The 15663-nt window shown below is 46.0% G+C and overlaps 1 protein-coding gene across 3 annotated transcripts in view; it reads right to left on the bottom strand.

The window, feature by feature from the left end:
- Window positions 1–15663, bottom strand: part of LOC139059304 (dopamine D2-like receptor) — a 461415-nt gene that overhangs the window by 238392 nt on the left and 207360 nt on the right. The window contains exons 1-2 of one of the 3 annotated variants that reach the window (XM_070537509.1): window positions 12036–12259; window positions 10554–10660 (exon numbers count right to left, since the gene is read on the bottom strand). The exons of 1 other annotated variant lie outside the window; for it this stretch is intronic. The gene's annotated coding sequence lies outside the window, so the exon portion shown is untranslated. Of the gene's footprint in view, window positions 1–10553; window positions 10661–12035; window positions 12260–15663 lie in introns of those variants that run through there. One more of the 3 variants, XM_070537507.1, reaches the window with a different exon arrangement.

Here is a 15663-nt window from a genome sequence, read left to right as displayed (position 1 = left end):
TTTTATTTCTTATTGCTAGATGGGAGTATCAAATCGGCTGCATACCTTGGCCGAGAAAACTCTTGAAAGACGAGCAAAGAGTGTACACTGACGGGCGTAGATGGCAGCGCACAGGCGATACAATGTCATATCAGAAGTTTAAGAGGGGAGAAATAGAAGACAGGCGGTATTGAAGGGAGGACGAGGCAGAGGCTGCTGTCAGGCGAAGGCGGGTCGAAGCCGGCGATAGGAATGCGGAGGCAGTTTCGAGTAAATGGCGGTGGTTCTCGAATGTACCGACTAAAATCGATGAAATGTGCAAAGCGTACGGGGTTTTATTGAAAGTAGGTCACGCAATGTCAAAACAGAGAGGGAAGACGTTTAAGGCACATGGGATTCGTTAGGTATAAAGGCTGTGCAGGGTCGTGCGTTAAGTCGAGGAACGTGTGGAATTTTGCGTGCTGAACGCTGTCCCGACAAGGTCGCGTGCGCTTGCTGCTCCGTACGTTGAGCGGGCGTCTGAGCAGTGGTTTTCCTCAAGAGGCTGGTGCTGTGCAAGCAGTTGGAAGACTACTGCGTCATACGGCTTTCCTGACTCGTTGTCTTGTTCCGGTTGCCTTTGCTCAGAGCCACCATGAAGAATCGCCACACGTACTGCGCGTAGTTGTGGTCAACATACTCATTTAATGCTGTTCTGCCGAAGCATCGACGCACGAAGTTTGTCTGTTTTAAGCCTTCATGACGTGCTGCAAATCGCGCGCGTGGTGAAATTCCCGCCTCCACGACATTCACCACATTGTTTCTTATTTTGTTGAAGTGCAAAAAGAGGACGTGACAGGTATCTAACGGTGTGTTCCATACTCAACTGGCGTGTTCACAAGATATCTAGAACCGCCGCCTTGACTGTTTCTTCAACTTTATACGAGACGTAGGCTGTTCTCATGCCTGCCTTGTTCGTTAAGAGCGACAGTACGAGAACATAACGCCGGTATTGCGTAGCGCACAAATGTAAGAAAAAAGGACAGAGAAGAATAGAGAGCGATACCGCTGTTACGAACTATCACAAACTGGCGCAAGGTTATATCCTAATACAGTGCAAGAAGTTTCACTAAATTGTAGCTAAGTGTAAGCTAACCACATCGACAAGCGAGTTATTTATATAAATATTAAAGATAAATCGTGTCCGCCTTCCTCATTTCTTCATTGCGTTATTTTGATGCGAAAGAACAAAATGGCCTATTGAACGAAAAGGCCGGCACCTGTAGCAGCAGGACGGCGCGTATATTCTCACTGACTGCGACGCCACGTCATGTTCGCGCCTCGACAGAGCAGAGCGGGCGAAAGGCAGCACTTGCTGCCTTGCCAGGTGTTGGGTGAGGGCATCGCCGAGACGCCACGTCATCGTCGTTCTCGGAGGTATGCGTTATCTGCGCGTTCCTTGTCCGCACAGCCTCTCACCTGCGTTCAAGCTTCGCCTAGGTAATCGCTATAAACAAATAAATGTATAAAAACAGAACAAATTCGAAAAGAAAAAAAATGTTGGCGGTAGTGAGTTTCGAAGCTACCACTCCACGCTCAGAAACAGAGTGCCTTCCTTACCCAGTGGGCTAAACCAGCGCTTTTTTGTTGTTCTTGTTGTTGATTACACGGTAAACAAAACTGAAGTATCACAGAGCGGCCACAGCTACACACTCAGAACTCAGGCAAACACACACATGCATCCAACAAGTGCATCCAGTCAGGCGGAAGATCCTGAGCAGCGCTGACACTTCTCAAATAAGCTGCACTTTCGCGAAAGAATGATCATGTAGATCACGGGCTTTCGGCATGGTGATTCACATATTATGCATCTCCATAGGCTGTATACATCCAGTGCTAGGTACATGTCATAGAGAAGACCGCCAGTAATATCAGACGGTAGAAAACTTGAGTATGGAGTGATGTGGATGTCGTTTCTAAGCTGAAGAATGTCCCAAAGAAATACAGCGGCCGTCTGCAATCTATGAAACAGTGATCTATGGTCTGGGAACGTGGACAACGGCACCAATCAGCCCCTCGAATTTAACCAAGTTTTAACAGGAAGTGTTTGCCAGTGCAGTTTAAAGAAAAATGTTTTTACTTCAGGGGACATACGCATCTTACGCAGCCACTTAGGTACATCCTGATAAGGCTGACTAAAATAAGGTGCACGATACAAATGATCTGGGAAATTCGGATCCACCAGTGCGGCAGATGTTGCTTTTTGACTCGCAGTGAGCATGTACTACAGGCTGAATCTAACTTTCAAGAAAATAACGAGTCAACAACCTCCTTGAGAAAGCCCCAAGGAGCCTGTGGGACATCTTTGGCATCTGTTGACCTTATTATGTTAGCGACATAATGAAGTAGTGGGAATGGCTACAGTTCAAAAAAAAAAAAGAAACAACGGAGGGTCACTCTCTCGAAAGAAAGGCAGGAGAGAAGCAATTTGCCTGACGAAGAGATGGACTAATACTGGACCACCTCGTTCAAGGGGGAGCAACGGTTTATCGCGCCGCATCGATTCACAACTCGAGCTCCAGAAAAACGTTGCAAATACGCGATGCAGGGCTTGGATCGCCTCCTGAACAGAATCTTTGTGCACTCTGCTTTATTGCATCATGCTACTTCGGTCGTAATTTTCATTTCCAAGCCCGGCATGACTAAATAGGTGACGTAAAGCTCTCCTGGACTTACACGGGAGTGCCCCATTAGATCTTATGGCAGTCCGTCACGGATCGAAGCGCACAGGCCTTGTGCTATCTAGGAGGGGTTCGCCAAGTGACTCAGCGCGCTTGCTTGCCTGCGGAGTACTCAAAGGACAGCTCACCGGCGTTCAATTGGACATTGATGCTTTAGCATTCACAACTCATAAGAGCTTAGGTGTACCCGGTTTCTTTTTCTCACATCATTACACATAACTGTTTATATTATCCATAGGCTTTCATAAATATTTTCCGTGATTATATTATTCATAAGCGTTCATGAGTATTTTCCTTGATTAACATTTTAATCGTTACTTTTTGTGCTACATGAGACGCGTGTCTCCTTATTAAAGAAAGCAGGGCTACACAAATACAAGTTCCACGGGTAGAGATAGATTCTTCGAGAGCGTGGGTACAGCGTGGTAAATTCAATTAGATGAGCATGTAACAACACCAAAGGGGTGGAATCCTTCGCAATCTACCAACTTATGCCTGTGCTCCGTCGGCCCTTCGCTGGGTCTTCGAATAGCGCTTGGCCTATTTCTTTGCGAGGCCACTTTACTCCACCCATTGGGCGTCTGCAGAACGACCGCCAACTCTTTTGCTACGAGCATGTAATTGAGAATGCCTGGTGCAACTTCTACACTTGCGACGAGGCTATCTAACATATACCCTGCCCCTGTCTTTCGTTTGGCAATTGAAGAGATTCTCTTCTTCTTTACACAACTCTGCTAGATTTCTGCTTCGCTTCGCACAGAACACTCGGTGGCACATGTAATTTGTAACTAGAGCTTCGTTTTTTCCCCTCACAGCGGCTAAAGGAACTTGCATTCTGGTGCAACAGCTGTGTCACGACTCGCTTTTGTGATTGTGAGTGTCTATCAAATGTTTGCATGAACTCGTCCCCAACTATTTTTCGTTTATCGTTATGGTCTTATTAACCGAGCGTTCTTCCTTTCGTAAGACGTAGAAGCGGAAAAGTAGCCGGTGCTCCTAAGAAACGCCGTCATTTGCTGACCTACGGTTAATAAAAATATTCTTTTTTAATTAGCCTGCAGTACTATATTATAATTTGCAGTGAACGCTGTCTTAATTGTGCACGCGCGTCCGTTAATTTCTTGTTCTTTCATCTTTACTCATCCCACTCCTTCCTCCATTGTAACACGGCTAACTTCTCCAGTGTAGTGTAGCGCATGGGTGGAACAGGAGGTTATAATGCCTCTTTCTTTCTTTCTTTCTTTCTTTCTTTCTTTCTTTCTTTCTTTCTTTCTTTCTTTCTTTCTTTCTTTCTTTCTTTCCTTCTTTCTTTCTTTCTTTCTTTCTTTCTTTCTTTCTTTCTTTCTTTCTTTCTGCTTTTCTCTCTTCAAAAGGCTCCCTTTCAACCCCTCGATTCATTAAGTTCCAAATTCACTGTATCGGTAGATACAGGTACACCGCAGCCAGAGGCCATCTAGCGTCTATGCGCGCGCAGGAAAGACACGCGCACTCCGTGCATCAGTGGGCGATTTCAGCTGAGCTTCTGAATTCGCCGGCGGCTTTCGAAGCGGCGACGTTAAGGGCAGCAGAGAAAGAAGCCACTCACTGCTGACGCACCGACGCACCTGAACGGCGGCGGATTAATCACCGTTTGGGGAGCCATTGTCCGCCGCCCAGATGAGCTGCCACAGTCGGTCGTCCATTTTCACAGCACCGTCACAATGCCCGCAAGTCGTCACATCTACGTTGTGGCGTCATCACTGCTTTTTCTTTTCTTTTCTTCTTTTTCCTTTTCGTTTTCTTTTTTTGCAGGAAAGAAAAAGCAGGCATTTCTTGCTACAGGGCACAAGGAAATTTCTGTCTTCGCGCTCGCGATCGAGCGAGACATCTGCCGCGTCGAACGCAAACGGCCGGCTTGTTGAGAAACATAAGCGAAAATGAAATATGCATTCCTCCCACACAAAGCGCGAGGCAGTCAGTGAAGCTCGGCGTGCTGCCAGATTACAGCAGGTGCGTGTTGTCTGGTTTCTCTACATGAAATCGCAAACGTTGCAAGTGTATTCGATTAAATCTTGGTAGCACTCTGTATGCTGCTGTATCCGCGCTGGATTTTACTATAGAAGTATTTCCTTATGAGTAATCAATCTGTAGTAAGCATTATATCAGTAATTGAAACAACTTTGTCGAAAAAAAAGCTAACGAGGTTATTAATGAGATTGTTACTTGTTGTCGCGAAACGGACAAGTTATTTCTGAAACGAAAAAAAAAAGGAACGTTGAGAAGAGAGAGAGAGAGAAAATAATGTAGAGAAAGGCAGGGAGGTTAACCAGAGGTAGTTCCGGTTGGCTACCCTGCGCAGGGGGTAAGGGTTAAGAGGGATAAAAAGAGAAACAGAGTAGAAGGGGGAGATAGAAAGAAAGGGAGACAAGCACGAACAAAGCGCGTACACTACAGAGCGGTAGGGGGCGGCATTCTTAGAGTCTGTCGTGAAGCCCCGTGGACCGCAAGAACTTTACTAGCGCGAGTAAGGCCTTCAACGCGGATGTTCTTTCGGAGCATTGGCCTAAAGCTTTTAGTTCTGAAAGTGGACGATTGTCCAACTGGTCCAGCACTCTGCACATCACTTGTCTCTCAGCACTGTTTCGCGGGCAGACACAGATAATGTGTGCGAGCGTCTCGTCGATGTTACATGTGTCGCACGTGGGGCTGTTGGCCATTCCTATGAGGAAAGCATAGGCGTTTGTAAAGGCAACGCCTAGCCACAGACGGTAGAGCATAGTCTGGTCACGTCGGGGTAATCCAGGCGGGAGGTGCATCCGTATGTCCGGAGACAACGAACGCAACCGACACATTGTGAAAACATTCGAGTCCCACAGGGGCAAAGTACACTCACGGGACATCAATCGCAGCTGAGCCGCAGCGTCTGTTCGCGAAAGCGGAATGAAGACTCGTTGACCACTTTCATGTGCAGAACGGGCGGCTTCGTCGGCGTGGTCATTCCCGCTGATGTTACAATGTCCTGGAAGCCATTGAAAGATTATGTTGTGTCCCTTGTCATAGCTTTGGTGATATATGTGCCGAATTTCTGAGGCCAGTTGTTCATTGGGTCCGTGGCGCATTGGGCTTCGTATGCACTGAAGGGCTGCCTTGGAGTCACTAAAGACTGTCCATTGTTGCGGTGGCTTCTGCTTAATGAAATCAAGTGCAGCACGGAGCGCCGCGAGTTCTGCACCCGTCGATGTGGTCACACATGAAGTTCTTAATTGAGAAATAAATTGTGCGTTTTTACGTCCTCAAACCACGGCATGATTATGAACCATGAGATAGTGGGACACTCCGGATTAGCTTTGGTTACCTGAAGTGCTTTAACGTGCGTCTAATGCATGGTGCACAAACGTTTTTGGATTATTTCGCACTCATTAGACAGTGGTGGTCACCGCCAAGATCGAACCCACCCCCTCGAACGCAACAGCGTAACGCCATGGACAATATATTGTGGTGGATTGAACAAGCATTCCAAAACAAGCTATTCTCAATAGAAGGCGTTGTGCCTGCCTTCTTTTCGTTATCCTCTAGCGTCCCGTTTGCCTACGGGTATACACAAACAGAAACATAATCATATGTGCAGTAAACATAGATACGTCACAGCCAATTATACAAACGCATACAACATGAGAGACACGCGACTACATTCCCTGGACCCTAACTTTAGGACTGCCCCGAAGAGATGCGACCCTTTGATGCAGGCTATGATTGGGCCTGGCATTCACCAATGCCCACGACTTCGGCGTAGGAATAGCCAACGCCACCGCCTGTGACCACTGCGGTGAAGAGGGAAATCGTCAACGATATTATGTGCAAGTGTACGCAGTGTTGTGCACAGAGACGCTCACTTACCGCTGTGCTCAAAAAGTTTGACGGCCGACCTCTGTCGGAGGAGGCAACTCCCGAACATACAGGTGAGAGACGTGGCTCTACATCCCATCAGTAGACTTTTAAAACATTGTGTCTTTACTTCTTCTTCCGTCCTCAGTGAGCGCCTGTAGTACTTCCTGGGGCGCTATAACGTAAAGCTATTCCAAACTTATCTACTGCAATCTATCCAAACTATATACCATTATGCAATCAGTGCTTCGCGATTGGTCGAAAGCTTTTTTGAACGACTCTCACTTCGCCTGTCTGGCACGCGATGTCACAAAAACCGCGATAGCTCCCAATCTGAAAAACTTTTTGCGTCAAAGTAATGTGTGCGCGTTAAAGATGCAATAATATGCCGAACAAAACTGGATGTTTTCTCTGAATAGCCGCAGACTGCCCCGTTCCGAAAGGAATAGACGATGGCTGCCGCCGGTCGCTCAGGCCCTAGCTACGCACACCTTCTGGACAGCATGGATTTATGTGAATATAACAAAACTTTCTGCGTGGCCGTATAACGTTATCGAGCCCTTACGGCACTTATACGACATCGCTCTGCCAACTTTTCTTTGCTGAGGATCCGTTTTAGCGCCACTTTAATTGACCGTTGCACGCCACCGCGATTTATGTATGTAAGTAAGAAAAAGTGCACCGATCGCAGATTATCCGTGGATAACCGGATCTTCATCCGGTTATCTATTTTTAATGTGCCGGCTAGGCCCCATCGAAACCCTCTCCACTTGAGCGTGCTCCTTGCCTCTTGTCAGCCAATTAGAAAAGAAAAACCATTCAATGTAGGCAATGTTATTGTTTTTGAAAGCTAACAACAGTGACCTTCTATAAACGAGGAGAGCGTTTGATTGGGCTTTTCAGGCAACGCTGCGGGTCACCGCCCCATTCTTGCATTGGCGGTTGCGTAAGTTTGACGTCAGGAGATTGTAATAAGAGCATATTGGAATAGTTTTACGTTCTAGGGCCCCTGAGTTTCTTTCTCTCCTTCTTCCTTCATTGTAACCATGATTTTCCTAATCCGCGTGCAGGGCAGCAAACCGGGGACTTGTTTCAGGTTGACCTCCTTGCCTTTCTGTCTGCCTCGCATGCGCAGCCAACGGACAAACACACAAAACAAAGAGACGGGCAAATTCCAGTGCAGTCGTTGGCACGCATGTCACGTGTGTGACGCCCGTTCACTAAACGTTAATTAATCAAATCGCTTGAAGGAGGGCGACGAAAGGAAGTGCAACAAAACGAAGAGACTGCACCGCGCACGAAGGAGCACATTGTTTTGCACTATGTGCTTCACTCTCGCCTCGCATCCCAATTTTCCCCAGTTTCCAGCTGGCGTGCCTCTACCGCGGAATCTGCCTTAGCGCGGGTTAGCCACGCGAGGAAGTCATTGTGAGATATTGCGAGCCACGCTGCTCCATTTTAACCCTCATAAGAAACTCTCTCTCTCTCTCTCTTTCTCTCTCTCTCTCTCTCTCAGTTTTGCATTTGGGAACAAGATGGTAAGGCCAGACAACTCGGGAAGGCTTCTATTTAAAAAAGATAATGAAGAAGAAAGAGAAATGAAAATCAAGATAAATCAGTCGTCTGTACATCCCGTATTCGCGACATTCAATGTCCTCATGTCTTGGAGACTCTGGGGAATGAACTAACGCTGTAGAGTTTTTGAGGTCGCAGTATTTTGGGGATGTGTCGTGATTTGAGCAGTCACGTACCATGCTGTCGTCAATCTGCCTTGTAAAATTTTAATTTTACAATTTCTTTTTTACCCTGTACATGCAGTGTATTGTAATGGTGACAAAATAGATGTACCGCCCTGATGTTCGCTGCACTAGAATGGATGTGCAGGCTCCCATTCTTTGCCAAACCAAAAGCTGCCGTAGAGCAATGCTTGAGAGATGCAAATAATCCATGTCGTTGAGGCCTTTACGTGTTTTTTACTAGCATAATAATTTTAATAATTTTTAAATATGAATAGTGAACGCACTTTAATCAGCTCAACACAGCGTGCAACAAACCTCTTTGCGATACACTTTTAAGGCAACTGCCTTAAATGTCGTTTTCTCTATACTACAGTTACCAACGGCCTCTAAATGTGTACGTCATGGGGACTCTCTCCCGATGGAACCACAGCGACAACAACAACAAAAAAAAACAATAATAAAAAAAATAAATGTGAAATGTCGGCTATACGGTTCCCTTAGCGACAATCAAATACTTTTTAAGCACTAGAATATATAAAATTCAGCCTAATATAAGTATAATTTTCCGCCTGCTGTACAATCGCTAAGAAACTAACACTGATATATACGAACAGAGCTTTGAATAATTGCATCTTGCACACAGTATACAGACAGTATACAGCCCTTCCATTCAAAACGAAGATATATCACTCAATTTCGAGTTTTACGGAAGCATTTAAGCAGGGGTCTACCTGGTTGGACGTTCTCCACAGGCGGCTTCAGTTAAATTCTGGAGACTCACATGAACGTTATCTGACAGATGTTAGGGCATCTCAGAGTCAACGTTGCCGTACAGGACGATGACATTATAATTATACATCATCTTCCTGACCATATTTGACCCAAAGGCCAAATATGGACAAATACGGCCTTATTCAACGAAATGGGGTGTATCAGCGTTCACGGCAAGCAATCTGGCTCAAGATGCGTGATTCGGTATCGGCCAGTATGCAGGGTGTCCCAGCTAATTTTAAGCAGAGTTTAAAATTATGCGAGTACCATGTAGCTCGACAAAACCAAGGTAATGTTATTGGTCATCGCTTGGAGATACTCAAATTATTCTTTTTAATTACACCTAATGAGTTAATTAGTATTGTTTATTAAGATTGCCTCGAGCAGCTAGTCGCGCAAAACACTTTTATGTAGCAAGCCTTGAGCAACAGAAAGCTGTACCGGCAGTTTTTCATGTTGCTCTACAATTTTCTCATTGACATTTTCCATCTAATTATAATATTTGAGTTGATTCAATAATTAAGACTAATAATCTAATTAGGCGGAATAAGAAAAGTAATTCGAGTATCTCCAAGCGATGGCAAGTAACATTACCTTTGTTCTGTGCAGCTACATGGCATTCGCATATTTTAAAACTCTGGCTAAAGTTAGCTGGGGGACACCCTGTGTAATGACTACTAATGTGAGTGAAGCTTGGATATGGATATCTTTGTTCACGCAGTAATACCTGCAACCTTGGGGCGCTTATGCGGGACCTGTCATCACCCTGAGCTAGAAGACGCGGTGTCAGGGCGCCCTGACACCGTCGCACGAGGATGGCCGATAACCGGGCGCGCACGGCTAAGACGACGGGATAGCGTTCGTCTCGGAGCAGCGCCTTTGTAGGGTTTGAAAACGCGCCTATTCTCCTGTGCGCAGCTTATTCCGGAGTTCAGGCTCGCTTCATCGCAACGACGCTGGTAACGGGAAGGGGACGCCGAATCCCACCGAACTGAAACAGCTCTATCACTGCATCGACCCTCCCCAAGCGAGTTCATTCCTAAAGCCTGCCTTGCCAACTCTGAGGGGCTCGGCGGGACGAGCTTTCAGCCTATGGCGGCTGGAACTGCGGCCCTAGCCGCGTCCGCACAAAGTCGCCTCTTTAGGGCTTCATAATTAACGATGTCCAAACGAACGACGAGTGAATGCACCTCACGTCATTCCTGAGGGCTTGGTTCATTTTGAACTCGCCGGATAATCAGATTAAACTTTGCGGAGGCGAATGGACGACGACTTCTTTGGCGCGTTGTAAAAGCGTGTGTGTGCATACGCAAGAGATAATGAACGGCCTATGACGTCCAATGTCCAATACTTGTCACGCCCCAGGCTCGGAAGCCAAAATTATTCGTCCTAACAATCACAAACTTCACAACCGAGAAAAATAAAATAAATAAGCACCCCCCGAATAAACCACCTTAACACATGAGACGAGATGACCCACCTGCTGTGTGTTCCGGTGCACGAGATGCATAATTGAGTGACACGTCATGGAAAGGAGAGCCCAATTTGGTGGTGTTTCGTGCGCCTCGTTTTTCCTGCCATTCGCTTCTGCGTGATGAATATAAAGCAACTCGTCATTCGTTGCAAGCGATCGTGAGCACACTAAAAAAAATTGAGCTTTTCAACGTCTTTGTCGTGCTGGTAATTAGCGCGGTGCTTTATTGTGAAGCCGACAGTGATGTCTAATCTATAGAAAACTATACTGCGAGAATTTCAATGTTAGCAGAAATTACACACCTAGGATTTCAATAAAGAGATCAGCTATTGTCAAAGAGAGCACAGAAAGATGAGTATTTTCACCAACAATGAAGCTTTTCAAAAAAAAATTATAGTTATTTACAGAAAGGAAAATCTCACACCGCATCAGAAATTTACTACGTGGCGGTGAACTTGTAAAAGTGCGGCTGTATTTCTCGGTACGGAAAACAGTGACGCTCCTTTCTCATTGCATGATAGAGTTACCCGCTCATCCCATAACATCCATGACCAGTAGCAACAATCTTCCTAAAGTGGATTTTCCTCCAATTGACTAAAATTGAAAAAAAGCTTGGCAACAATTTTTGGGAACTGAGAAAAGTACAGTAGTTACAACTTGTGGTGGGATGCTGTGCCGTCGTATTGACACAAAGGGGGTCGAGTGACAGAAACGATTTAATACCATTTTACTTAATGAGAATACAATTTCAAAGCAACTTTTACTGCCTTGGCTGTCGTTTTCGCATGACGCTTCTGTATTGCAATATTAAAATTAAATTAAATTATGGGGTTTTACGTGCCAAAACCACTTTCTGATCTTGAGGCACGCCGTACTGGAGGACTCCGAAAATTTCGTCCACCTAGGGTTCTTTAACGTGCACCTAAGTCTAAGTACACCTGTGTTTTTGCATTTCGCCCCGGCGAAATGCGGCCGCCGTGGCCGGCATTTGGTCCCGCGACCTCGTGCTCAGAAGCCGAACACCATAGCCACTGAGCAACCACGGTGGGTGTATTGCAATATCGGAAGTGCGACATTTTTTTTTTCGAATATTTGATGGCTACGCTTATGAGCTTCTCTTCGTAATGTCATAACTAGCCAGCTAGCGGCACTCTAAGGTTGACTACGTAGGTCTAGTTGAGGCGAGTTTCTACAAAATAAAATGAACAAAAATTATTATTGAGGACGAGATCTTGGAGTGGAAGACGTAAATTTACTAGTACACATACGAAACCCTTTCTTCTGAATACACTAACTATAGCATACACACAATCGGTTTAAAAGAAGAAGCAATCAATCTTCTCATTTTCTTGCGGTTATTGCGACGCACAAGACTTAACCGAAACGATGGAATTGTTTACGACACACCGAAATTTGGCCATGAACTCCCGTTTTCCGCAGCCTGCGACAACGTGCTTGCGTCGAACAGACACAAATGAAAGCACTTACCTTGAAGTGACTTGGGATAACTCCTATAGGTAACAGTGTCACTCAATATAAACCACTACGATGCTACAGGCAAGATATCCCTGCGTAGAACGGCGCTATTCGAGATGAAGAGTTTAAACAATATTGATAAACATGTCCAACTTCTTTCGAGTATTGATGTCACAGTGACCTGCTACGGGGAGCCCGCCATAGGTCCAAGTACGAACAAGTCTAAGCACGATGGTGTGCTTCTGTCTCTCTGGAGCACACACAATGGGCTGTGCAAAACCGGGCGAACACAGCGTCGAGAGGCGATATTTATTTCTTAGTTCGGTGAGAGGCTTCTGCCATTATATTTCATCCCAAACACAATGGGCGCTGGAACATTGTGAAACAGACGGGCGTCATTGTTCAATTCGTTGCCTCGCTCGGTCAGCGTTTAAAGGCGCAGGCTCCGAGACCCGCAACGCGTCGTCACTTCTGGAGAAGTAAAATAGAAGGGGCGCGGAACAACAACACGAGCATCGGCTGGACGGTGCGGTCACGTCCTGCGTCAGTGCAATCTGGCGTTGCGCTGTCTGTGGTGAGAGAGAAAGCAGCAGAAACAAAACGGACTGCTGACGCTTTCACTTCTGGCGCCATCAACGATAACATCACAGCTGGGAAGGCAACCTTTGCGAAGGTAAACCGAGGAGACCGACACCACGTATAGAGGCCGGTGATAAAACTATCATGGAGAAACGCAACCTTGAACTTAGGAGGAGGAAATTGGCCTCCAAGCCGCAGGGTGCCGCCTGGTAAAGAATGGGACCCCTCTTTCGCGGTTCAATCGTGCAACGCTTCCAGGAGCATCTGTTTTTAAACTTTGCTGCTGTTGACCGTCATTGCCTGGCGTGTTTGTGAGGCGATGGTTATAGAGACGGCCACGTGACCACCGCTCACTCCCACATACGCAAGAAAACAGAAAAAGAAACACAAACGTGCATATAAACAAGACCACCTTTTTGTTCGGCATCCGCGTTTCACAACAAAACGCCGAGCTCTTGGTTTAGATGCAGTCAGTATAGAGGAAAACTCTGATGATGTCGTTTGGTAAGAGATAGAATTCGACTGCAAAGACCCTTCGGAAAGAAGCAACCAATGAAGTTCAGGGCGATAAGCAAGTGTATAGGTGCTTCCGCGAGGGTGATTTGTTGGCTTTAAATATTTACTTGTTCAAAAGAAAGTGTTCTCAACAACAACAACAAAAAGAAGAACTCCTAGCAGAGCGTAACTCAGTGACGTGCAGGTATAACTTGAGCCGATCGTTTGCCCGAGGTGAATTGACAATCGAGCATGTAAGAGCCCAACATGAACCAAAGATATAAAAGGAAGATAAGCCGACAAAGACTGCTCCTCGTTCATTAAAAAAAAATTGCTCGCGAGGATTTGCTGCAAGGCACATGGGGATAAAATCAAATAAATAAGAAATTGTAAGCATGATGTGGCAACTGCAGCAATGTCTCTGAAAACGTATTCTCCTTCACCCAACGGAAGCAATCTTCAGGTATATCTAGCTTCAATCCAGGCTTTGTTAAGATCTCAAGTCTTTTCGTCTACGTCCTGTCCTTGTTGCAAGTGACAGTTATATTTTGCACAGTGCAGAACCAACTGGCCCAATCTATGACGTTAGTGAGTGACTTGCAGCACTAGTTCATTATTAGAGCTAAGAACTGCTAACGCCACATTCCGCTCTAGGAAGCTATCCTGTTGTATGCCGTTCATGCCTGTCACGCTGCGATAACAAGGCGAGTTTCGTTTCTGAATAAAATAGCATTGTGAAGAAAATAGCGGCATTTATGATTCGCGGTATTAAAAACATAGACGCACCTCTTGGAGAGAGCAAATGTGTGAACATTTGTATTTGCAAATGTGTGAACATTGGAGAGAGAAATTTAGACCACCTGGGGCTCTTTTACGTGCACCTAAATGCACGTAAACGTGCACAACCGATGAAGACTGCCGAGACAAAGACGCTGAACATGTGTAGGTGGCGAAGGCCCTGATTCGTTGGTTCTTGATTGCAAGCGCAGCTGCGACGTACTTGATTCGCTGTGTTACGATGGCGCTTGCCGTGCCATCTCCGCACAACATTAGCAGCTGTACAAGATTTGCAAAGCCTCCGAGATTCGCAACGGGCTTGAAGTCTCGGAGGTTACGTAGAACGGAGAGGCGGCAGCTGCCGCTGCCTTCTGGCTGACCCGGCGTCGGTTAGATTTTTTTCCGATTTTGCCTTCTCTCGCCGTCCTCTCCGTTTCGGAGGCAATACAGCCTTGTGTGTAGGCAGTAGGCACGTTTCTCTGGCCGTGTGCCAGGCGAGCGTAGTTCGAAATATCCGTGAGGGAACCTTCTCGCGTTCGAATTAACAGACTTTTTTATACATACACTTCTGTGGAGCTTGGCCGGACCAAATCGTACAGTTCGAATTATCCATAAATTCGAATTATTGAAGTTCGAATTAACGAGCTTTCACTGTACATGGGTGTTGTCGCATTTGGGCCCCATAGAAATGCGGCGCCATGGCCGGGATTCGACCCCGCGACATAATGATGCTCTATTCTCATGTGAAACAAAAATGGCTGTGTAATCAGCGGGAAAGCGGTACTCGGGGGCTGGTGTAAGGCCGTTTGGTCTATAATGCCCACAGATGAATAAAACAAGTGGGCCTAATATTGAGTGTCAAGTTGCACCTGTACTGCCGATTTCAATCAGTGGGCTTTGAAAATCTGAAGACTACTTTTAATTAGAACCGACAAGAAAAACGTAAGTTAGGCTAGGTATCCTCTTTTTTTCTTAATTGACATTTCACGGTAGATGGTGACTACTACAGTAGATGCCACTTCCCTGTGTCTACACGTAATATCCCACGTAATAATAATCAAACGCCAGGAAATGACTCAATATCAGCGCGTATGCCCTTGTTTATATCTTGCGTCGGAGAATGCCAGAACAATGACTCGATTTGTCTAAAGTCTCACGCTTAGGAAACCTCGCATCACGCTGTCGCGCCCCGCTTAGCAGATCACCGCGAGTTTCTTTGCGCAGCTGCACCTGTTCTGCATGCGTTTCTTTGTTTTGTTCCAGCATGCCAAATGGCTATACATGGCCGTGCTCAAACCACTGGGACTTGGCCCCTGTGGGAGTATGTGCAATGTAGGTCTGCGTATTTTGTTGGCATCGGGCACACCATTTCTTACTTATTAACATGTTTTTCCCGTTATTTAGCAGGTTTTAACGCTTCGTTACGTCTGCACACGTTTTTTTTTTATGTGCATCTTGGAAGTGATTTATGCTGATTGTGGGTCATTTTGCATAATGACCATTTCTTTCAGGAAACTGCTAAACTTGTGCTGTAAATTGAAAGACTAAATATTCTTCACTGAGTTGCAGCGATTGTTCTTGCCTAATTTGCATTCTTCTTGTGCGCGCTGTACTGGTGATACTATAACCCTGTGTGGTGGCATAGTGGCTTTGGTGTTGCGTTGCTAAGCCCGAAGTTGCGGGCTCGAATCTCGGCTGCGGCGGCCTCATTTCGATGGGGGCGAAATGCGTACACACCCGTGTACACTATACAGGAGGAAGAGGAGGAGGAAGAGTAAAGCAGAAGGCA

Source organism: Dermacentor albipictus, chromosome 4 (genome assembly GCF_038994185.2).
Source record: "Dermacentor albipictus isolate Rhodes 1998 colony chromosome 4, USDA_Dalb.pri_finalv2, whole genome shotgun sequence".
Taxonomy (NCBI): Eukaryota; Metazoa; Arthropoda; class Arachnida; order Ixodida; family Ixodidae; genus Dermacentor; species Dermacentor albipictus.
The sequence above is the reverse complement of the archived record's forward strand: the minus strand, read 5'-3'. Positions and strand labels throughout refer to the sequence as shown.